The 24512-nt window shown below is 40.8% G+C and overlaps 1 protein-coding gene across 1 annotated transcript in view; it reads right to left on the reverse strand.

Moving 5' to 3' along the window:
- The window catches only part of LOC136875974 (uncharacterized), a 1136984-nt gene that overhangs the window by 539599 nt on the left and 572873 nt on the right, over nucleotides 1-24512 (reverse strand). The window contains exon 2 of the mRNA XM_068228284.1: nucleotides 14219-14377. The gene's annotated coding sequence lies outside the window, so the exon portion shown is untranslated. The remainder of the gene's footprint in view (nucleotides 1-14218; nucleotides 14378-24512) is intronic.

Genomic DNA, 24512 nt, shown 5'->3' on the forward strand with positions numbered 1-24512 from the left:
CTATCTTTTTTATTTGATTTACGTCACACTGACACAGATAGGTCTTATGGCAACGTTAGGATAGGAAAGGTCTAGGAATGGGAAGGAAACGGCCGTGGCCTTAATTAAGATACAGTCCCAGCAATTGCCTGGTGTGAGGTTGATACGCTGTCAGGGCCAGCAGCTTTGCATGAACAGAAAATCGATACCGTGATAACGAGGCAAACAATGTTCGTCATCTATCTGTACTAAGTCTTCGTCATCTTCTTCCTCACGTGTGCTAGAACTCCGCCTTCTATACAGCGTGTTTCAAAAATTGGGGGCATAATTTCAGGTATGTATTTGTTACATGTAGACAATCAAAATAGTGCATTACAACATGTGTCCGGAAATGCTTCATTTCCGAGTTATGGAGTTCACAACATTGAACTTCACTGGAACGTTGTTCTTCCGCAAGTCATTGTCATTACAGACGAAGTTCAAAATTTCCACCTCCTGCTTGAATACAGACCTCACATCGATGTCTCATTCACCTGCGAACACGATCCCAAACTCCAGGGGTATTGCGTATGTCCTCACACGATGCCACAATTCGATTCCGATGGGTTTGCACAGCAGGCACCGGAGACGAATACACCGATGATTTTAAATGGCCCCACAAGTAGAAAACGAGAGAGTGCAGATCAGGTGAGCCTGGAGACCAAGAAATCGGGCCACTTCTACCTATCCATCGATCAGGAAACATTCGATCCATGTCAATGATACATCGATGTGAGGTCTGTATTCAAGCAGGAGGTGGACATTTTGAACATCTTCTGTAATGACAATGACGTGTGGAAGAAAAACTTTCCGGTGAAGTTCAGTGTTGTGAAGGCCATAACTCGGAAATGAAGCATTTCCGGACACATGTTGTAATGAACTATTTTGATTATCTACATATAACAAATACATACCTGAAATTATCCTCACCCCCCCTTTTGAAACACCCTGTATAAAGTAGGTACGAATGACGCCGTGTTTTAAACGAGTTTCCAATATCTTTGAATTTTCTTTCCCAACCGCCGCTGCTGGTTTAGGCAGTTGAATATTGTAATTGTATCCCAAGTTGTTATTAGTCATCATCGATTTGCGTTTAAGGCTGTCACCCGGTCTCAGATTCCTTACCAATTGTATATGTATTCTTGAATAGTTTCAAAGAGCTTGGAAATGTATTGAACATTTCCCTGGATAAATTATTCCATTCTCTAATTTATCTTCTTACACACGAATATTTACCCCAGTTTGCACTCTTGAATTCAAAAGTTATCTTCATGTTTTGATGTTTCCTACTTTTAAAAACTCCACTAAATCTTATTCTTCTTCTAATGTCATTCCAAGCCATCTCCCCACTGACAGCTTGGATCATTTCGCTTAGCCGAGCAGCTCGTCTCCTCACTCCCAAGTTTTTCGAGCCAAAAGTTTGCAATTTTTTTGCAACACCACTCCTTAGTTGGAAATCACGAAGAAAAAATCGCGCTGCATTCCTTTGGTTCTCTCCCTGTTCTCGTAGCTAGAAATCCTGCACTGGAACCGTACTGTAATTGGGGTCTTACCAGTGACTTATACGCTCTCTCCTTTACATCTTGTCCACAACCCTTAAACAGCCTCGTAACTATATGAAAAAGTATGTAATCTTTGATTAGGATCTCGCTAACGTGATCATCCCAATGAAGACTTTACTTACATTCACACCTAAGTATTTGCAGTGACCTCCACGAGGTATTTTCACCCCCATCAACACTGTAATTAAAGCTGAGAGGACGTCTTCCCCTGTAAAACTTAAAACCTGATTTGTTATCCCGGTTATCATCATACCATTTTCTGGTGCCCATTTCACAACATTGTCGAGTTCTTTTTTTGAAGCCGACCACATCTTGCAACTTATTTCTTACTCTATACAAATTGCAGGAACTGTTAAGAAATTCATCATCATCATCATCATCATCATCTGTTTACCCTCCAAGGTTCGGCTTTTCCCTCGGACTCAGCGAGGGATCCCACCTCTACCGCCTCAAGGGCAGTGTCCTGGAGCTTCAGACACTTGGTCGGGGGATACAACTGGGGAGAATGACCAGTACCTCGCCCAGGCGGCCTCACCTGCTATGCTGAACAGGGGCCTTGTGGAGGGATGGGAAGAGTGAAAGGGATAGACAAGGAAGAGGGAAGGAAGCGGCCGTGGCCTTCAGTGAGGTACCAGCCCGGCATTCACCTGGAGGAGAAGTGGGAACCACGGAAAACCACTTCCAGGATGGCTGAGGTGGGAATCGAACCCACCTATATTCAGTTGACCTCCCGAGGCTGAGTGGACCCCGTTCCAGCTCTCGTACCGCTTTTCAAATTTTCGTGGCAGAGCCGGGAATCGAACCCGGACCTCCGGGGGTGGCAGCTAATCACGCTAACCATTACACCACAGAGGCGGACGTTAACAAATTAATAAGTGAAATAATTTACAAATAAATAATTGTTATTGGTGCACATAGTACCTACATAATTGGCGACCACACGACGGACGGTAAGGTAACTGAAATGCAACAGAAAAGTGAACTCGATAAAAATATCCTTGGTTATATCATAGGATATTTAGTATCGAAGGTGCGTATGAAAGGCAGGTAACTAAAGTTGTTAGTCCAGTTTCTAGTATATTTCATTGACTTAGCGTCTGGCATATTTTATTCATGAAATTTATATTCCTAGAAATGAAAATCACTTTTCAAAGTTGAACAACGTGGTCCGTGCACCTCTTTACAACTACCTGTTTACATCGCCTGAGAAGAATACCTGCAGTCTGATACTCTTATTAACACAGACGTGTGCTGACGTGATTTTATCGAAGGTACTGAAGGAATTTCCCATGATTGGGTACGAATTGGATAAATGAGAGGAGTATGCTGGTGTGTTGTCGGCAATATACATCCTGAAAAAAAAACGTTTGTGGATGAGGCTTTGGAGAGGACATGTACAATCTGTTCCAGAGGTGTGTGTGTAGAAGTCTCTTTGTTTCAACTTGCACAGGTACACGCATGCACAGAAAAGGTGTCCGATATAAACTAAGCATGGCGTCCCTCCACCTCTTCGCTTAAAGCATTGTTACAGATAGACAGTCCACTACAAGCCTTTTGGGATTGAAATGGGTACAGTGGTGGATGTATAGCAATACACAACTACCTTTCACTGACCCTTTTCATTTTAATACTGCAGTGGAGAAGTGTTGATCGTTTATGTCGGGAATCCATTTCTGTGCATGCGTGTACAAGTGTAAAAGGGAGCTCATCATGTTATAATTTATTTCTTGTGGAATAGAATTTAGTTACAAAATCGGCTCGTTTATATCCCTAATATCCGGTGTGATCACCGATCTAGCGAATTGTCATTTGGTAGCAAGTAGAGCGTGCAGATCCTTTCTACACTCTTTTTGCTTTGCGTCGTACCGACACAGATAGGTCTTATGGTGACGATGGGAAAGGGAAGGGCTAGGAGTGGGAAGGAAACAGCCGTTGAATTAATTAAGGTACAATCCAAGCAATTGCCTTGTGTGAAAATGGGAAAACAAGGAAATCCATCTTCAGAGCTTAATCAATTTTTACTTGATTTTAGTATGGGCGGTTGACTTGTTGAGATAGGTTTTAACACAGCTTGTGAATCAATGTTGATCGCGTTTTGTAGTAAATGATGCATGAACGGAAATGATGAACCTCTGTAACTACTTTGAACCAAGAACCCATTCTACCGTCAATTCTCACTTAGACCCGATTGTCAACATAAATGCCTTTGATTACCTTCAATAACCAACAACTAATCTCACAATCCCTCCATACTATGTCATATACTAGCATTTTGTTGTTGTGAAAATATGAAGGTAATCAAATACATATAAATTTCACCATATACGGAAAAACATAGAATAAGGATATGCTTTTGGGTTTAGAAGAGAACAAGTACAGATTCTGTGGTTATTCGCCTCTTAGTAGCATCTTAAGACTTGCTGCGTGTACAGGTAATACATCATTGCACTCCACCCACAGAGGAGATAAAGAATTTTGATAATGATAATGATTTTCGTTCAACAATATGGCAGCTGATCCAGTACTCAACATTGCCATGCTATGTCACAAGATAGAGTGGGGACTATCAAGATCTACGTCAAACAAAATGGCCATTGATTTGCCACACAACTTTATTATCATAAATATTCGCCAGACACAAACTTGGAGCGACAAATTAGCTGAGAATGGTCTGCGCCTCAACACCGAGAAAACCGAATACATAGAATGTGGCCTCCAAACTAGTGGGACCACAAAGATCAATAATCAAGACCTGCAGAAAACCATGCAATTTAAATACCTAGGGTCAGTTGTCACTTCGAACTGTGATGCCATTTTTGATACCCGAGTGCGGGTAAATGCAGTGGAGACAAGTCACCGGAATCCTCTGCGATAAAAAGATGCCTCACCATCTAAAGTCAAAAATGTACAAGACCGCAGTACACCCAGTAGCTATTTACGGGGCAGAATGCCGTCCAATGACAAAAAAGCATGAGCAGACTTTTCATACAGGAAATGAAGGTGCTTCGATGGACTCTTGGACTGACTCGATGTGACCATATAAGAAATGAAGATGTTCGACAAAAGATTAGCGTCGCTCTAATCGTGGAGAAAGTGAGGAAAGCGCGTCTCCGCTGGTACGGTAACGTTATGAGAAGGCAGGACGGCTCAGTTGCTAAAACAGCTCTCCAAGTTGATCCGGGAGGAGCACGACCACGTGGAAGGCCGACATGCACAACGCTGGTTTAAAACCTGAAGATGTCAGCAATAGGACGAAATGGAGGAGATGTTGCAAAACAGCGGACCCCACACTTTGGAATAAATGCTAGGAAAGTATGACGTAGGTATGAGAAAAATTCTGGTGTCTTCGGTGACGTTACCATATAAAAGGGGCTTTACTACAAGAAGCATCAGTCAAAGACATTGGAAACTCGTTTAAAACACGGCTCCATTCGTACACATTTTATATAGAAAGCAGAGTTCTAGTACGCGTGAGGAAGAAGACGACGAAGACTTAGTATAGGCAGATGACGAACACTGTTTGCCTGGTTATCACGGTATCGACTTTCTGTTCATGCAAAGCTCCTCGCCCTGACAGCGTATCAACCTCACATTTTAAACATTTGCCCCCCAATCCATTGAAATATTTGGCTGATAATTTCAATGCCTGCATTTCCATTGGATAATTCCCTAATCCATGGAGAACGGCAAAGATCATAATGATCCCCCAGCCCGGGGAAGACCCATTTTATTGCTGTCCCACATTTCAAAGATTTTTTGAGAGATGCCTTCTTCAACGCCTCAACCGACACCTTACTAACCATGATATCATCGAACCCGAGCAGTTTGGGTTCAGGTCCAAGAGCTGTGCCCCTCTACAAGTGCTTCGCTTCATTACCACTGCTACTGACCTCAGACAGCCGGTCCCGGCGGTATTTATGGACATTGAACATGCATTTGATACAGTGTGGCATCCACTGTTATTGTATAAATTGCACTTCGATGCTCATGTGTCGCCATACGTGACTCGGATGGTTGCCAGCTTTCTGAGCAGAAAATCGTTCTTCGTGAGCGTTGATAGAGAGCGCTCCTCTATTCGCGGAATAGAAGCGGAAGTACCCCTAGGTAGTAGTACTCCCTCATCGGTGCTGCCACAGTCTCACGGTGAACGATCCTCCCAGATTAGCGCACGTGTGTATGAGGGCAATACGCAGATGATGTTGCACTGTATATGATGGTTAGACCACATCTGAGCTTTAAATATTTATCCAAATTGGTGCAACATTAACCACATTAAGGTTAATGTGACAAATGCGGTTGTCATGATTTTCACTGGAATAAGACTGGACGTCCTACCCCTGACTTTAAATGATATCCCCCCCTCCCCTGTGCCATGACAATCCAGGACTAAATATTTCGATATTACCCTGAACAAGAAGTTTCTGTGGCGTGGTTATAAAGCGCAGGCTATTGCGAAAGCAAAAGTCCGCATGTGACCGCTTACTGAGAGATATGCCCTAGGCATTTGTGTGTTCGGCTCAAAAAGAGGTTATACTTAGCCTGCATTAGGCTTGTCCTAAAGTACGGCTGCGAAGCCTTGGGATATATCCCTAAAACCTATGCGAGAGCGCTACAAGTGGTTCACAACAGGGTCATGTCGTTAATGACACGAGATATGGATCTACGTAAACTAAATACGATCGTCGCCATAAGACCCATCTGTGTCGGGGCGACGTGAAGCTAGCAAAAAAAACTAAATACCTTCCTAAAAATACGGAGGATTCGAAGTTTCATGGACATGGCAGCTCTATGTGTTTTGAGACGTTTCCCTGCTGGTCCTCACGATCGAACCATAATTAGTCAGAAGACATTTCCAAATTTCTAAATTGCCTACCAGGCGTAAAACCCGAGGATTATTACGTACGTCGAGTCATAAGTCATGGCAACTAGTTTTTTCTCGCGAACAGGAAACAACTCGGAAAGTGTAAGGTATGCCTTTGGAAAAGTACGGTATGTACTTACATATGATACCACTAGATGGTGTATGTAAACAACAGTGTGGGTCTAAGCATGCCCCCAAGTTCAGTGTGTGAGTGAGAGCGTCACAAAATGTAAGTCAACAAGCAGGAGCAACGATCGTATATTGAAATAGCAGTTCTCCGCGGTAGAAATGCACGCCAATACCATGCAGAGCTGCGGGAAGCATTAGGTGTGTTTGCCATGCCCTATAGAACAGTGGCGAGGTGGGTGGAGACGTTCAAACGGGGTAGAGTATCAACTGCTGATTTGCCTCGCCCAGGCCGTCCAGTGTCCATGGACAAAGATGTACCGATAATGGTGATCGATCAGTGATTCTTTCGAAGGGCTGTAACCAGTGGAGACCTGTCCTTTGTACGTAGTCTAGTGTATTTGTTGTCTATACATAATAACACAATGTTTACCAATGGTCTGTGTCCTGTCACTTTCCTACGATAATCTCTTGAAGTCAGAATTTGTCTTCAGGCACTATGCATAAGTACCTGCTCTATATTTCCAAGTGCATATCTTAGATTTTTCGTGTTGTCTCCTGTTCGCGAGAAAAATAATAGTTGCCATGAATTATGACTCGACGCTCGTATATAAAAGATAAACCTGGTGAGTGTAAACGTAGGGGTTTTATCAATGTATTCTAACATGACCACATAACAGAAATCCCCGATAGCGAATATCTTTAAGGTAAGAACAGACTTAAATTAGGTAAGTTTCGCTTTATTCTTTATTCATCCCAAAAAATTACAGTTCGTTTCTAAATCATGGTTATCCGGTCGATTAGCTCTTTAGAGTGCCGGAGAGCGCGATGGCGCTCCGTGTTGCAGCTGTCTATGTAACTCGTAATAGTTTGCACATATATGATAGATGGCAGCTCCAGTCGGCATCACTCTGTAGTAGATACTATATAGTTTCTAAATCTACCACCAGAATCTCTGTGTGACATTTTGTGTTGATGTTATGATTTTTTCTATTTCAGCTGTTTGGCGCGTAACTGTAGACCATGTGTTCGTAATGATGGCGACTAGTTCTCGTATTGTGTTTGAAATTGATGACGATTTGGTACAGTATATCAATTAATTGAGGTAAGATTCTGTTTATATCGAGTCAGGCGATGATTCAGATGATACTGAGAATGCCAGTAACGTTTCAAACACTGACGATAGTGGTGATGTTATCCTATTTACTGGTGTGACACTTATGCATGAAATTTCCGATTCAGAGGGATTAATGATGGAGTTGACGGAGAGCGTAATGATGATGATGACCAGATTCCCTATTTCCGTGAAATTCAGTCCGATCGCGACGTACAATTTCAACCCTCACCTGCATTCCTTGAGACACCCGGCCCTAAACATGCACCTCCTCCTGATGCTAGACCAAGTCAGTATTTTAATCTATTTTTAGAAGAACTATTATTCTTAAAACATTAATATTTTACAAACTAGTAAACAATGAATCAATGTGCACAGGAATACCAAATTTAGGTGAGTACGATCAAAATACTAGGATGTACTGAGATCCAAATTTGAATTTTAAAATTTTTTCAAAATTTTCAAAAATTGCATGAACAAATTTAATTTTTATTTTTTTTCATTATTTTCATGATGTTAATATAATAAGTGAAGAGAGGGATCACTTAACTACAAGAAAATGTAAACTACAATGAGATATCTTGAAAAGTGAGAATAGAATATGTTTTTTCTTTGGTACTGCATAATAGGCATTTTCTCTCTGGCATTCTTAGCAACCCCGGCGGTAAGGGAGCCGGCACTAAGAGGGATTAGCAATTTGCCTTTTTTTACCACTACGAGCGCAAATGTGAGTCAATGCAAAGTTTCATATTAGCCCTTACAACTACATTCAATGTAGACATTTTTCAAGAAAAACAAAAATGCCAGATTGTATTGAACCAAGGAATACATGAAAGAAAGAATTATGTAAATAAGTTAATTTGGCTAGGATTAAAAAAAAGAAAACGAGTAAAGAGACAAGCGATTTTAGGATGTTTTTCGACTTTTTTCTTCTTGATTTGATAGAGATATCCGTGACTCATAATTATCCCTTCAACTGTCGGCAAAACTTAGGACATTTCTTAATTGTACGTTTCTCGTAGTACGGGTACCGCTACATTGTCGGCTAAGTTAATGTTTTCGCCATTAAAAAGAAGCAAAATTGTCTACGAGAAATTGAGACCAGATAGACCCCCACTCCAAAAACACATCTATGTTATTACCGTCGCCATACCTGCCGACAGTGAGGCTCGAACTCACGATCTTCTGAATACAAGCTAACAGTTACATGGACTGTACAACGAACCCCGCTTGCTCGGTTGATATACAATTCTGACGAACGTTAATCGTTGCTCTACAAAAGGTTATCGGCTGGCCATTGTTCTAAATGACAAAGCATGAGGAGGATAGTTGATGTGATTGACATCCCTGAGCCATTAACGAGAAATACGTCGCGAGCAACAGCGGTTAGAATCAATGGAGACGGCGTAACACCGTCGAGCTGCGATATCTCTGCCTTCGTTCTAAAAGAGCCAATCTCATTTTTTTTTATCGAAATTGAGATATTAACTGATACAAACGCGTTTTATCCTGGCTTGCAACATGTTAAAAGGGCCAGTGTCTCTGATAAGTACTAAACGAACAGTTAACGTTTAATTAAATAAGACCTTGCCAATAATGTTAGATTACCAATAAAGATTAGAGACCTGGCAATTTTTAAAGAATACGGTAGAAAAAATTAGCATTTAATCAGGTGACTTCCAAAAAGAAAGTATAAAGTTATTTAAAGTTAGTTGTTGAAAAGAAATAGTTGGAAAACTATAAGCTCAAAAACAGGTTTTTTTGGCATTGGCCCTTTTAGAACCAAGCCACTGAAATATCTCTTGTACGTTCACATAGTTTGTTTAAATAATATTAGCTGGCGGCATGGTAGCGTACAAAGGGGTAATATAATCCATATTGTTGGACTTTTTAATAATAATCATATAATATTTTCAAGAGAGAAGGATGACGGAAGCAATTATAACATCGAACAATTTCAGGAGTACTAGAACAGAGCAAAGTGGCAAATAATTCGATTGTACTAATCATCAGCTATTTCAAAGAATAATACAACATTTCCAGTATAAGATTTGTAGGACTTTCCATCGGAGCAAGAGTGTGACTTACCCACTCTGCCCACAGATGTGTGACAAAATTGTGACGTGTCGGGTCACCCTAATGTTAATATAAATAAGTAATATATCATTGTTTCTCCGTAGAAAATATCCTATGGGCGCCAGCCTTCAAGCTTATGGCTTGAAAACAATAGTTGATAGTTAATAATAATAACACGTAATGAGACTCTAAAAACTCCTAGGGGTGGGGTGACGGAACACTAACCATTAAGTACACTTACTTGGAAGTTAAGGATCTTTAATAATAATTTCAGAAAATACAAATTAAAACAGCTATTTATTAGGATGAAAACGTGACGTAACGGCGTATTAACGAAATCTGAACTAACGGAAGCAAAAGAAAAATTGAATGAAATTAACTCTAAGAAAATGGACTGTTGCGCGAAGACTTACAGTAATTTATGCCATTAGCTCACCGTTTGTAGACTCTGTTATCTGGATGCAATCTATGTAGCAGTTGATGATTGATGGATCTCTCGTACAGGCGGCGTCATCTCTTGTTGTGGATTCCAGTCCTACTTCTGCTTTATGCATAGTACACTAGTTGTACTATGACTTTCCTGCCTTTAACACTTCCTAATGTACTCCTTACATAAAGTCGTAATGAGTCCTAATTCTAATAGCAAAACCACCATGGGTTACGTTCATGGAGAGAATACATTTGTATTCTTCCGTATTACGGAAATGTAGCGTAGCTAAATTCATAACAAAATTTCTCCTGCCCTATACCAGTCAAAACCGGTCTCCCGTTGACTTTACCTCTCGTCATTGAGATAACAGGTCCCAATGAGAGTAACTTTTGAGTAGTACACTACTCAGATGCCAAGTGAACTAAGTTAAAACCTTCTCCGATGTCAAGACGTACAGCCCTCCTACGATGATAGATTAGAAACGTAGAATCGTCGTAGGAGTGCCTGAGTAAGCGTACGAGTGTCTTCTCCAGCCCTAGTCGTCGATGTATAGAGCCTTCAAAATCTCCCTCCATCAACCATATCACATGGTCCAGTAATATTTGATGTACCATCCCTTCTCCTGTCCATTGCTATGAATCCATCACGTTGCTTCTTTACGTCCATTCACATAGGTTGAACTTTCCCGCGGAAATAAAGCGTCAGGTAGCGAACTTCGAAAAATAGGCGTTTACCAGGTTTCAACTGCCTCCTCAGAGTTTGGAAGGGGTACGGTCTCTCGTAAGCTTGATGACGTACATTTCCTGGTAATGGTCTGAAATCAGCCTGCTGACTCCGGTCACCTCACTACGGCTATTGGAAAATTTACTGCAAGCTATTATGTGATTTTAGATTATACTCTTCTGTGCAATTCCATGAAAGAATTAAATTAATATCTGCAATAGTTCTTGAGTTATGGCCTAAAACGTAATTTAAATCCCTGCAGGCACCACGATCCATTTTGCTGTCACATAGATCGGAACGCGTTCATGCCTTGTTTCCGAGTTATTACTACAGGCAAATTCATATTTGCCGCGGGGACTGATTGACATATGACTTGCTCAATTTCTCACACTTCCATGGCACTGGTAGCGACATCTACTTCCTTTTATTATTGTTTGTTACCATGCCTACAAAAGATCAGCTTTTTACAGATATGCATATGAGACTTCTGTTTTTTATTACGTAAATCTATTGCCTAACGAGTTGTGTTTTAAGGTGAAACATGGGAAAGAGGAAATCTTTCTTTTTACTATGGGAATGCTATCAGGGAAAACTGTAATTCTGTAAATGAGATGAGGAAGGCTATTTGGCATGTATGGTACCACAAAGCATCCTCAGATGGAGACTATACCATTATTTCTGCCCAAAGGGACCTAATTCTTGGTGCTCTTACCAAAATGCCGTAGTGGAAGGGAAAGTTCAGGCTTAAAAACACAAAAATAACATTCCTTTCTATATTGGAGGTTGTCAAACCTGTGTTTAAAGATTTAGTTAAAACAGATCTCCTGAAGATGTGTGTAGGAAGCCACACCCAGAACAATAATGAATCCCTAAACTCCGAAATTTGGAGAATTTGCCCAAAATGGCTTTGCAAGGCATAAAGTGGTAGGTAGTTCTTGAAGAGCTACAACTTGTTCCTGGGGAGTACCGGTGCTGCCTCCAGGCTTTCAGCCATATCAATGCTCAAAGAATCACTTACAGCCTTAAAATAGCTCAATAATCGACAAAGGAGGCAAGGAAAGTAAGGAGAAGACTAAGGATGGAAAAATCAACCCAGAGAAACTCACAAGAGGGAATCATGTATGCACCAGGGATGTTCTAGAGTTCATTCATGTCAGTTGTAACTTTAATGCTCATTTACCGCAACTTGAGTTTTTCAAAACGGTTTCCCTTGTAACATGAAGAGTTTTCAAGATATGAGTATGAAATTTTGTCCTTTACATCACTTTCTAGTGTTCTAAAAAGTGAATTAATTTCGTAGTAACATCAGAGCCAGATCTTTTTTATTTATTTTTGAAATAAAATTTCCAAAAAATGAATGAAAGGAAGTATTGTTTTAAAAATAAAATGTTTCAGAAAACTTAATTCAGTTTGGTCCTCAATTATTTGGGAGTATAAAAAATAAAAACATATTAGAATCAGTGCAAAATTGTGGATGATACGAGGGAAACGCTACTATTGTGTGAAAAAACTGCAAAATTTGGAATGCCCAAAAACATCTTTAAATTTTTAATTATCTAAATATTGATAAATATATAGGTTTACAAGGACCTTTCAGTCATGGATGAAAAAGTTTAGCTAAGAAGGCCCTGTGAAAGCTGTAAAAATTGAAATTGAATATTAGCTATTTTAGATAGGTTTGAGCTGTATGTGCCCCCTTAATACGAATGATGTTGAAATACTTTACGCAATAAGTTGTTCGTTCAGAATACGTTATAGCCGCGATACAAAGAAATGAAATGATGATGTGAAATGGATGATTAAAACCCTACCAGTGATTAAATATATACATCTTTTCAATTAATTACCGGTATATAGTTCAATAATTTAATACATGCAGTGATGTCCCAAACATCACAAGAGGAACCTTATCATAATTATTAGTCAAGTTCTTCAAAAGTGTGGGCATTCCCAAGAATCTATAATGTCATTTTTCCGTGTTGGCCATTAAACGCTCCGTCCAAATTGTCAGAAATCACCTCTATAGTATTGCATACGACAAGGATTAAGTCCAGAAAACTCTTCATCGTTAAACATGCATTCAATATTTGAGTGCTGTGGTATACTTTGTCAGATTTAGGCAGCCCATCACTGTAGAAAGTACAAATAAATAAACAATAAGCAAAAGACAAAGTATCATAGGAGAAATGCGACAGAAATAAGAAAGGTAGAATAAGAACGAAGAAAAGAATGTGAAATAGGAAGTGGGGTAGTTCATGAAAAAGTGAAGAAAATGGGAAAAGAATGTGGAGAAATAAGGAGGAGTAGGGGCCTATATCTGATGTAAAGGAAAAAGAAAAAGAACAATAAAATATACACGAAATAAGTAAAAGAACTTGACGAAGATGATTAAAAAGTGTTAGACGTAAAACAGAAGGGATAAAAGGAGTTGCAAATAAGCACTAGGAATGAGAACTTTTTTTTGCTATTTGCTTTACGTCGCACCAACACAGATAGGTCTTATGGCGACGATGGGACAGGAAAGGGCTAGGAGTGGGAAGGAAGCGGCCGTGGCCTTAATTAAGGTACAGCCCCAGCATTTGCCTGGTGTGAAAATGGAAAACAACGGATAACCATTTCCAGAGCTGCCGACAGTGGGGTTCGAACCTACTATCTCCCGAATACTGGATACTGGCCGCACTTAAGCTATCGAGCTCGGTGAAATGACAACTAGGAGGAAATGTAAGTGAATGTCAAGTACAAGAGAAAGAAGAAGATGCAAGGGATATGGAAGTATATGAAGGCTAGGGGAGGTAATAAGCATAATGTAAGAAGAAAGGAGTATCAGGATTAGGTAGATAGAAGCCGAAAGTGCAGGAATAAATACTTTAAAAAAGGATGGAGGTGAAGGAAAAGTCAACTTGTGGGAAGTGAGATGAAAGTCAAAATTAAGAAGTGAAGGAGGAACACGAAACGTATTTGTAGAGAATGTACGAAGATGGAAATAGTGCCAGCAATGGAATGAAATGCAATACGAAAGAGGAAATAAAGTTTATTGTGGCGGGGGCAGCAATGTGAGGAGGAACATTAGGTACAGGTGAAGAATGGAGAAAGGAAGAAAAGAAAGGATTATCAAAGGTCGTATACCCTAAGCTATGGTATCGATGACGTTACGACTTTCTTCCACGCGTACGCATTACATAGGCCTAGATGTTCGAAATTGACTAGATGTGCTGCAGAGAAGAAACTTCTTCCAATCGTAAAGAAGAATATCAAAATGCATTACCACACCATTGAATGGTGGAATGTCAGAGTTAACTCTGGCTCACCTGTACCGGATGGCGGTGTGGTAAGCCGTTCTCCAGACAACAGCGCCACCACGGCTCCAGCCCACTTCCTCTGACGTCACGTGTGTCACCGAGTGACGTCACTCGTCACTAGGCCATCTCATGGCAAGCGCGATGTCCTCGCTGCCATGGTGCTCCCTCCTATGAAACAAAGAAAAGTAATTCAATTAGCTAACCGTCACGATGCCCAAAAACATTTAAGCTCATATGCTTTTTCAAAAGTGAAACTACCAGTGTTTCGCCCCAGTGTAGCAGTGAGCTCATCAGTTGGATTGCTTCACATTCCCCAAGACAATAGCGGCTAGTGCGCCGTTGAGACACCACTGCAAGCCTCTTATGTAGGATAATGCAGTGACGGTCCACTATGGGAAACATGTGCCTCCACTTGTATAAATCAAATCAAATCAAAATCTCTTTATTTGCAAATGAGGTGTCTACCTCGGTGGCAAATGGTACACTAAAATACATTATTGTCAAGCACTAAATTTTAAATTAACAGGAGACGAATAAAATTTTCCTAGAATACAATATTATACAATTTACGCTAATAATTTTTTCTATTAAACACACACATCATCCTTAATAAATTTATATTGTTTACAAAATTCTACTTATAATATCTTACAAACATAGTCAACTCATATACAGTACGGTATGTGAAATTACTTCTAATAATACTATACAACTGGTATAAGATTAAAATTAACATTGAATTTATTTACATATTTATATTTTACCCATTTTGGAACCTAAGTAGCATAACGACCTGCTGCGTCTTAACCAGAGCCCCTTTTGCCACCACTTTTCAGAGTTCCTGAAGGGCCTTCACAGCTACCGTAGCGGTCCCAGGGCCCTCGAAGTCCCCACTGTACTTCACCCCTACAGGCAGTCCCCTACTTGGGCTGTCCATACTCCTTAGACCAGGGGATGGAATTAATCACACACATTTATTATTTACAATATCCTGCACTGGTCGAATGCCCTCTAACATTAAATTAATTATCTCTGTTGTTGTTTATTCTCTTCTTGAATATCTGTACAGATTTTGGAAAAGGATCAAACACTACCCCTGGTAAACTGTTCCACTCCTTCACGCCCTTCCCAATGAAAGAAAATTTACCCCAATCGCTTCTGCTAAAATTCCTTCTAATTTTGTACTTGTGGTCAGTTCTACCAATATAATTATTTTCCAACCGAAGCCTCTCACGGATATCTCCCCATGCTTCTTCTCCTGTATAGGCTCTATATAATCCTATAAGTCTACTTTTCTCCCTTCTCTTACTTAAAGTTTCCCACCCAAGTTCCTTTAACATTTCTGATACGCTACTCTTTCTCCTGAAATCCCCTGTTACAAACCTTGCTGCTTTCCTCTGCACACCATCTAGTTCTTTTATTAGGTATTCTTGGTGAGGATCCCAAACACTGTTTGCATATTCCAATAATGGACGAACCATGCCTGCCTTTGGTCTTTATATCACCTAGATTAGGGCCTCTCATGGTGCATGCGCCTGCTGCATGCACTGTGCACGGCGCAAAAGACGACTTTGCTTGGTTGACCAGAGTGCAGACCCCCACTCCTAGATTTGGAGCAATAACGCTGTCTCTGTCTTTCCCCACGCCTGTCTCGCTCGCTCCCCCTGTTTCCCTCTTCCTCACTTGAACCGTAGCGCTCCAAATCCGAGCCGAGTTGAGCCGAGTTGAGCCGAGCTTAGCCTTGTAGCCCAGAGAAGAAGTGTTGGTCCGAACCGAGCCGAGCGGAACCGATGCACTATGCACAGGAACCTTGCGCCGCTGTTTGCACGCATGAGATTTTGGGCGTTTGAGAGGCCCTGATCTAGATGAAAGGGGAGAGGGGATTTCAATTAAACTTTTATTTGGAATTTCAAAGTCATGACACTTTTACTAGGGTATTTACTTTGTAAACACGTTAGAACTGGCATATTACATTCAATTTACCGAATAAAAAAACTACCACTACTGCGCGTAAAGTAATTTCCTAAGCAGATTGAGATTCACGCTGCAGTGGCTGTAGTTACGATGGTAACAGCGACATTACTTACGGCTGGGTCGTCTCATTACACCACATTGGTGTTCCGAGGCGTGTTGGCAGAGTTTGGGAAAATATAGTGTGCTATTATTTAGGTAACATGATTGTATGGCAGGTAGTCGCAATGCTATCTACACAAAAGAAACAGTATTTTGGGTCAAACACATTCCCCACGCAGGTAGTAAATTTACAGAGTGTGTAATACTTAAAGTTAGGCCCTCAGCAGTTACTGGTCTTCACTCATTCCGTGTTGAAGAACTCTACTGGAATCTGAGAGCTGCCTGTCATCTTTCTCTCAGTAAAATAATCGATGCGGCAATATATTCTTCTTCTTCCTCTCCTTCCTCTTCTTCTTCTTCTTCTTATTCTTCTTCCAGTGCCGTACCCGTTATCGGACGTTGGCGATCATTTTAACTATTTTAATTTAGTTGATGGCTGCGCGGAATAATTAAATACACTGGCAGGAAAATATCCAAACACCAAGAAGAAGTTGTGCTAGATTAACGAACGTTGTTGGTAGGCGTGTTTATACATCTGAAAGATGACGTTGATTCAAATTTCCCACAAATCGCATTAATGTGGCGCTAGTAGCGGCCTCATGACGTTGGACATTAGGTTTGCTTTAAATACGAGCTGTACTGTGCGAGAGCTTCGATTTTAAGTAAAGAAAATACGTGTCAGTATCTCCAACGTATTGTTGCGAAGGTCCTGTAAATTAATACACAAACCAATACAACAAGCCTCTGTGCCTTTGAGGACAGCGCTTAAGGCTCTTGCGAATACTTTTTTAGCTTTAACTGTTCACTAAATTCATGCTGTTAGGGTATTCCTTAATTTCTAGAGAATCCTGGATTTTTCTTTCGAGATACTGGGCCATAGATTTGTCCATGATACTTCTTATGCCACCTTTCCCTCCTGAGTTACTCGAAACGAAAGACAGTTTTTAGGATGAGACTGAATTATCTAAGACAAATTCTCGGTAAAGCTCAAGAGGGAAGAATACTCTGAGAGGCACTTTTCAGGATCTTTTATAAGTTCGTATTATAGGGCTATCATATTAATAATATTACACCTAAGTTCGCCTGTGGAGGTATATGTATTATTTTGTTGCAAAACAAAGTATTTCTGAAATGGAATTTGATATACAACCACTGAATAGAGAAACCCCGTAGTTTGAAAATGGTTCAGTCCAAGTAAAAGGTGCTTCTGTAAGGTACCACACAAGAGGTACGTCACCTCAAAAACCTGTGAAGTGAACCACAGAGGTGAAACTGGCCAACACAAGAGAAAATGTAAATGGCCTCTTAGAGTACTTTTTTTCTTGAGCTTTACAGAGAAGTTCATTTAGACAGTCCGGTCTCATCCCAAATTTGTCACTCGTTGAGAACAATCCAGGAGGAAAAAAGTGACTTAGAGAGTACCATGGACAAATCTGTGGCACGTTATCTTGAAATAAAAATCTATCATCCCAGAGAAACAGACAAATGCCCGAACACGAATTTAGAGGAAGGTTACAAAAATTCTGGCTACGGTCTTATGACCAGTCCAAAAAAATATAGAATTTTGTTGTGGTAGTTTGTGCTTTAATATACAGGAGCTCACAACATTATGTTGGAGATGTTGACATTTCTAAGTAGAAGAATAAACAGAATATGTATATGAGGAGAAATGCAGCAAAAGTAAGAGAGGTAAATAAAATTGAAGAAAAGAATGTGAAATAGGAAACGGATAATTTCATGAAAAAGTGAAGGAAAATGGGAGAGGAACTTGGAAAAATTAGGAAGAATATATATGATGGAAATAGAAAGAATAAGAAAACATAACTACGAAATAAAAGAAGAACTCGACGAGGAGGATCAAAACTAGAAGACGGTAAACAGAAGGGATAGAACAAGTTGAGATTGTGCACTAAAAATGACAATGAGGAGGAAATGTAAACGAATGTCAAGTATACGAGAGAGAAGATGTAAGGGATATGGAAGTATATCAAGGATAGGAGGAGGTAATGAACACAATACATGAAGGAAGGACTATCATGAGCAGGTAGATAGAAACCAAAAGTGCAGAAGTAAAAAAAGGATGCAGGAGAAGGAAGTCCATAACCATGTGGCCTGAAATCTTCAAAGAAAAATCCAGGATTCCAGAGAAATAGATAAATATCCGAACAAAACAAATTTATAGGGAGGCTAAAAAATTCTGACTACGTCCTTATGTTCTGACAACAAAAACATAGACGTTTGCTGCAGTACCTTTTTCATTAATATACAGGAGCTTCGCATATTTACGTTGTAGATTATGACCTTTCTAATAATATTAGTACATGTTACATCATCAGCTTTAAAGTTGCGAGGAGAGTGAGGGTCACCATCGAAAGCTTTGCTTACAAACATTCTGGTAATGGCTGGTCATGTTTTCAAACATACGCAATTATTTAGATGGGCTCAAGAACTTTAATACAAATGACCACCGTTCTGTTAATTATGAATGAACTCTGTGTGAGCAAGCTTCGGAAATAGACGACTTCTCCATTAACGGTTGTAAAATTTGACTTTTAAAATGTTTCCCCTTTTGTGATATTCTAAATGCAAAAGCGAAAAAATTCTTTTTAAAGCAATTATACTTTCCGTTCTGCCCGCTTCCGTAGTGTAACGGTTAGTTTTGTTAGCTGCCATCCTCGGACGCTCGGGTTCGATTCCAGGTACTTCTCAGAAATTTAAGAATGGCAGGTGGGTGCATGCAGCTCACCTCCATTGGGGATGTGCCTGAAAAGAGCTGCACCACCTCGGGGTGAGGACACGAGTTTACTTAGTCCGGCTTCTTGGCTGAACCGTCAGCGCAGTGCTCTTCGATTCAGAGGCCCCGAGTGCGATTCCCGGCCGGGTCGGAGATTTTAACCTTAAATGGTTAATTCCCTTGGCTCGGGGACTATGTGCTTGTTCTATCCCCAACATACTTGCAGTCACACACCACACATAACATTATCCTCCACCACAATAACACGCAGTTACCTACACGTGGCAGATGCCGTCCACCCTCATCGGAGGGTCTGCCTTACAAGGGCTGCACCCGGCTAGAAATAGCCACACGAAAGTATTATTATTACTTTCCTTTGTGTCATTTATTTATTATTACTAAAAACAATGTGCATACGTACTTCAATACGTAAAATACGCGGATTGGGGCAAAACTCATGGCAACTATTTTTTTCTTGTAGATATGTGAATTGATCACAAACGTATATGTGTCGTGTGCAAGTTTTGCAGGCATAGTGTGTATGCAGAACAACAGATGGCTCTGCGATAGTTGCTAGTAGCGCAGCGAGGGCTGTGAAAACAGTCAGTTGGTGAGTGTCGTGCGAGATGGAAGTAACCCGTGTTGAACAGCGCGCTTACATCAAAACAGCCGTTCTCAGAGGGAGAAATGCAATGGAATGCCACAGTGAATTGGTGGAAGCTCTTGGGAATAATGCCCTACCATACCGTACAGTAGCACGGTGGGTAGGAAAGTTTCAGCAAGGACGTGTGTCAACCAGTGATGAGCAACGTTCGGGACGACCTGTCAGTGTGCGTACCGACGTGGAACGTGCCGTCATCGAGCAGCTCCTGGATGAAGACAGACGATGGACGCTACTTGAGTTAGAGAGGGCAAGTGGCATCGAGAAACGCACCGTCCACAGGATATTGCGTAATGAGCTGCAACTGCGCAAAATCGCATCGCGGTGGGTACAGCATGCACTGACGGAAGTTCAAAGGTGTGTGCGCTGTGCAATATACTCCGGCCACCTTGCACACTGGCCACAGGTCGTCAATCAGTTCTTGTCACGAATAATCGCCATCGATGAATTTTGGGCCAGGGCATACGAACAAGAACTGAAACGTCAGTCCACGTAGTGGTGACATGCTGGATCACCAAGGAGGCAGAAGGTCCGTCAGAATCCTTCCCCAGTCAAATTGATGGTGATCGTCGCGTATAACGTCAGGGGTGTCATTATTTGCCACTTTGTTCCGCATGGCAGAACAGTGACCGCACAGTACCACAGGGACTTCCTGGTGCGACAGGTACGACGTAGCGTTCGAGAGAAATATCCGAATCTTGTGGACAGTGCAATAATCCTACACGACAGTGAAAAACTACATAAAGCAGAGTGTGCAGGGCAGCTACTGCGACTTTGGGGATGAGAAGAATTGGAGCCACCCATCGTACTCTCCTGACATTTCGCCCTGTGACTTTGATCTCATTCGAAAGTTTAAGGAACCACTACGTGGTAGGCGGTTTGCAACACGAGAGGACATTGATAATGCTGTGCGCCAACAGGTGACCCGATTCACACATGGTGCGACAAATGCTAAGGTAGATGGTATTCAGCGCCTCCCATATCGTTGGCTGCGTGTGGTGTCAGTAGCAGGGGACAACTTTGAGGGTCTTTAGGCCCAGGTTTGTCATGTTAACTTTATGTGTACTGTGTTGTCATTCTTTTGCACCGGGAAGGCCATATTGCCCTGTATACTACCGTAATAAATTAGTGTGTTACGACATTTCAGTGCTCTTCATTGTCCACGCATGTAGTTAACACCTTGTCCTTTCGTCTGTATATGTCACATTTTCTAACCACACTGGTATCTTCAAGAAAAAAATATAGTTGACATGTCTTTTGCCCCAACCCTCGTATTATATATGGCACAAAAAGGAAATATTTTCACTGGTCTTTGACAAATGTCCTGAGCGGTTGCGTTCTGTAAACACAGTTGATTAGAGGGTACCTCAGAGTCGGTAGATGAGTGGAATACATTGGTTCGACTTATCTCACCGTGGAACCCGAAGCGTGTGTATATTAAGTGGTTTACCTTGTAGTTAGGCCCTTCCCCTCCAGATACGGATCTTCATTAATTCCGCGTTTAAGAACTCTTTTAGAATCTGCTGAGCTTCGTGTCCAGTACAACAGTCGATGTGGCAGTATCGGGAAGTTCAAATGACGACCTTATCTCCTTTACAGGATCTTTAAGTTCGTATTATGGGACTATCATGTCAATAATATTAAGTCGAAGTTCATCTCTGATGTTATATGTGTTATTTTATTGAAAAACCAGGTATTTTTGAAATTTAATTTCATATATTACTGAACAGAGATCCTTCAGCCTTTGTTTAAAAATGGCTGAGGGCAACCCCACTGTCGGCAGCCTTGAAGATGGCAGGCAAATCCTGGAATGTACCTTAATTAAGGTCACGGCTGCTTCCTTTCTATTACTAAGCCTTTCCTCTCCCATCATTGTCATAAGACCTATCTGTGTTGGTGCGACGAACAGCAAATTTTCAAAAAACGAAAAAAATGAAAATGGATCAGTCCAAGTAAAAGATGCTACTTTAAGGTAACACACAATAGGGACGATTTCTTAAAAACGTCTAACAATTTGTCTTTATGTTTCCCAGTCTTCCTAGGTTACTCAGTCTATTTATGTGATATCAACTGGACAGAATACGTTGCAACTAAGGCGATTTTAAGCTCAATAGTGCCATTTTGGTACTTATTGAGAGGTTCTGGAGCTTAGGGTTCTCACGCATGGATTTTATTTGTGCAGCCGCTTTTTGTTGTACGTGCGGTGTAAATGTTGAGCCTGTGCATTGAAGAGTCATTTTTAACTATTTCAAAAATATTACAATTTCAAGTTGTTCACAGCCACCATTGAACATATCAGTAGTCTGATGTTTTCGTCTCCTTGTGATATTTTGTGACATTTATGAACTACTAGGCCTACATAATAATCAAAATTATTACATATATATATATATATATATATATATATATATATATATATATATATATATTTGCAGCTGTCGGGCTTAACATAAATGATGCAAAGGCAAAGCTGACGGGAATCAATGATACTGCAAACAGCTAGATCATCATATCCGACAAGCAAATAGAGGAAGTTAGTAGTTTTGCCTACCTACGGAGCACGTAGGATGGTATGCGTATCATCAATATGAGATGGTCTGAAGTGATCACGAACAGAAACGTGTGGAGGGAAACAACCAAAAACACATTGATGTAGGAAAAAGGAAAATAAAGTTCGGATTTATAGGCGATACTTAAGAAAAGGGGAAATAGCAGTTGAAAAGACGGTTTTGGAATATAAACCAAACGGAAAGACGAAGCGTGGAAGATCTAGGAACACTTGGAGACGAACTGTTGCGGAGGATGTGAATGGAATTCGGAAAATATGGGACGAAGTAAAAGACCTAGCTGCAGAACGTACCGAATAGAGAGCTTTCCCGAGTGCCCTTTGCTCCACAAGGGGAAATAGGAAGCAGATTAGATTAGATGTCCTTTGCTCCACAAGGAGAAATATGAAGTACAGTAGATTAGATTAGATGCCCTTTGCTCCACAAGGGGAAATAGGAAGTAGATTAGATTAGATGCCCTCTGCTCCACAAGGGGAAGTAGGAAGTAGATTAGTTTAGATGCCCTTTGCTCCCCAAGGGGAAATAGGAAGTAGATTAGTTTAGATTAGATGCCCTTTGCTCCCCAAGGGGAAATAGGAAGTAGATTAGTTTAGATTAGATGCCCTTTGCTCCACAAGGGGAAATAGGAAGTAGATTAGGTTAAATGCCCTTTGCTCCACAAGGGGAAATAGGAAGTAGATTAATTTCGATGCCCTTTGCTCCCCAAGGGGAAATAGGAAGTAGATTAGTTTAGATTAAATGTCCTTTGCTCCCCAAGGGGAAATAGAAAGTAGATTAGATTAGATGTCATTTGCTCCACAAGGAGAAATAGGAAGTAGATTAGATGCCCTTTGCTCCACAAGGAGAAATAGGAAGTAGATTAGTTTCGATGCCCTTTGCTCCCCAAGGGGAAATAGGAAGTAGATTAGTTTAGATTAGATGCCCTTTGCTCCCCAAGGGGAAATAGGAAGTAGATTAGATTAGATGTCCTTTGTTCCACAAGGGGAAATAGGAACTAGATTAGGTTAAATGCCCTTTGCTCCACAAGGAGAAATAGGAAGTAGATTAGATGCCCTTTGCTCCACAAGGAGAAATAGGAAGTAGATTAGTTTCGATGCCCTTTGCTCCCCAAGGGGAAATAGGAAGTAGATTAGTTTAGATTAGATGCCCTTTGCTCCCCAAGGGGAAATAGGAAGTAGATTAGATTAGACGTCCTTTGTTCCACAAGGGGAAATAGGAACTAGATTAGGTTAAATGCCCTTTGCTCCACAAGGGGAAATAGGAAGTAGATTAGTTTAGATTAGATGCCCTATGCTCCACAAGGGGAAATAGGAAGTAGATTAGTTTAGATTAGATGCCCTTTGCTCCACAAGGGGAAATAGGAAGTAGATTAGGTTAGGTGCCCTTTGCTCCCCACGGGAAATAAGAAGTCGATTAGATTGGATACCCTTTGCTCCACAATGAGAAATACCAAGTACATTAGTTTAGATGCCTTTTGCTCCACAAGGATAAATAGGAAGTAGATTAGATTAGATGCCCTTTGCTCCCCAAGGGGAAATAGGAAGTAGATTAATTTAGATTAGATGCCCTTTGCTCCACAAGAAAAAGAAGAAGTCGATTAGCTTAGATGCCCTTTTCTCCACAAGGAGAAATAGGAAGTCGATTAGATTGGATACCCTTTGCTCCACAAGGGGAAATAGGAAGTCGATTAGATTAGATGCCCTTCGCTCCATAAGGGGAAATAGGAAGCAGATTAGTTTAGATACCCTCTCCTACACAAGAGAAAATAGGATGTAGATTAGATTAGATGCCCTCTGCTACACAAGAGAAAATATGAAGTAGATTAGATTAGATGTTATTTGCTCCACAAGGAGAAATAGGAAGTAGATTAGGTTAGGTGCCCTTTTCTCCACAAGGGGAAATATGAAGTCGATTAGATTGGATACCCTTTGCTCCACAATGAAAAATACCATGTAGATTAGATTAGATGCCTTTTGCTCCACAAGGAGAAATAGGAAGTAGATTAGATTAGATTAGATGCCCTTTGCTCCCCACGGGAAATAAGAAGTCGATTAGATTGGATACCCTTCGCTCCACAATGAGAAATAGGAAGTAGATTAGATTAGATTAGGTGCCCTTTGCTCCCCACGGGAAATAAGAAGTCGATTAGATTGGATACCCTATGGTCCACAATGAGAAATAGGAAGTAGATTAGATTAGATGCCCTTTGCTCCCCACGGGAAATATGAAGTACATTAAATTGGATACCCTTTGCTCCACAATGAGAAA

Source organism: Anabrus simplex, chromosome 6, assembly GCF_040414725.1.
Source record: "Anabrus simplex isolate iqAnaSimp1 chromosome 6, ASM4041472v1, whole genome shotgun sequence".
In the NCBI taxonomy this organism is placed as follows: Eukaryota; Metazoa; Arthropoda; class Insecta; order Orthoptera; family Tettigoniidae; genus Anabrus; species Anabrus simplex.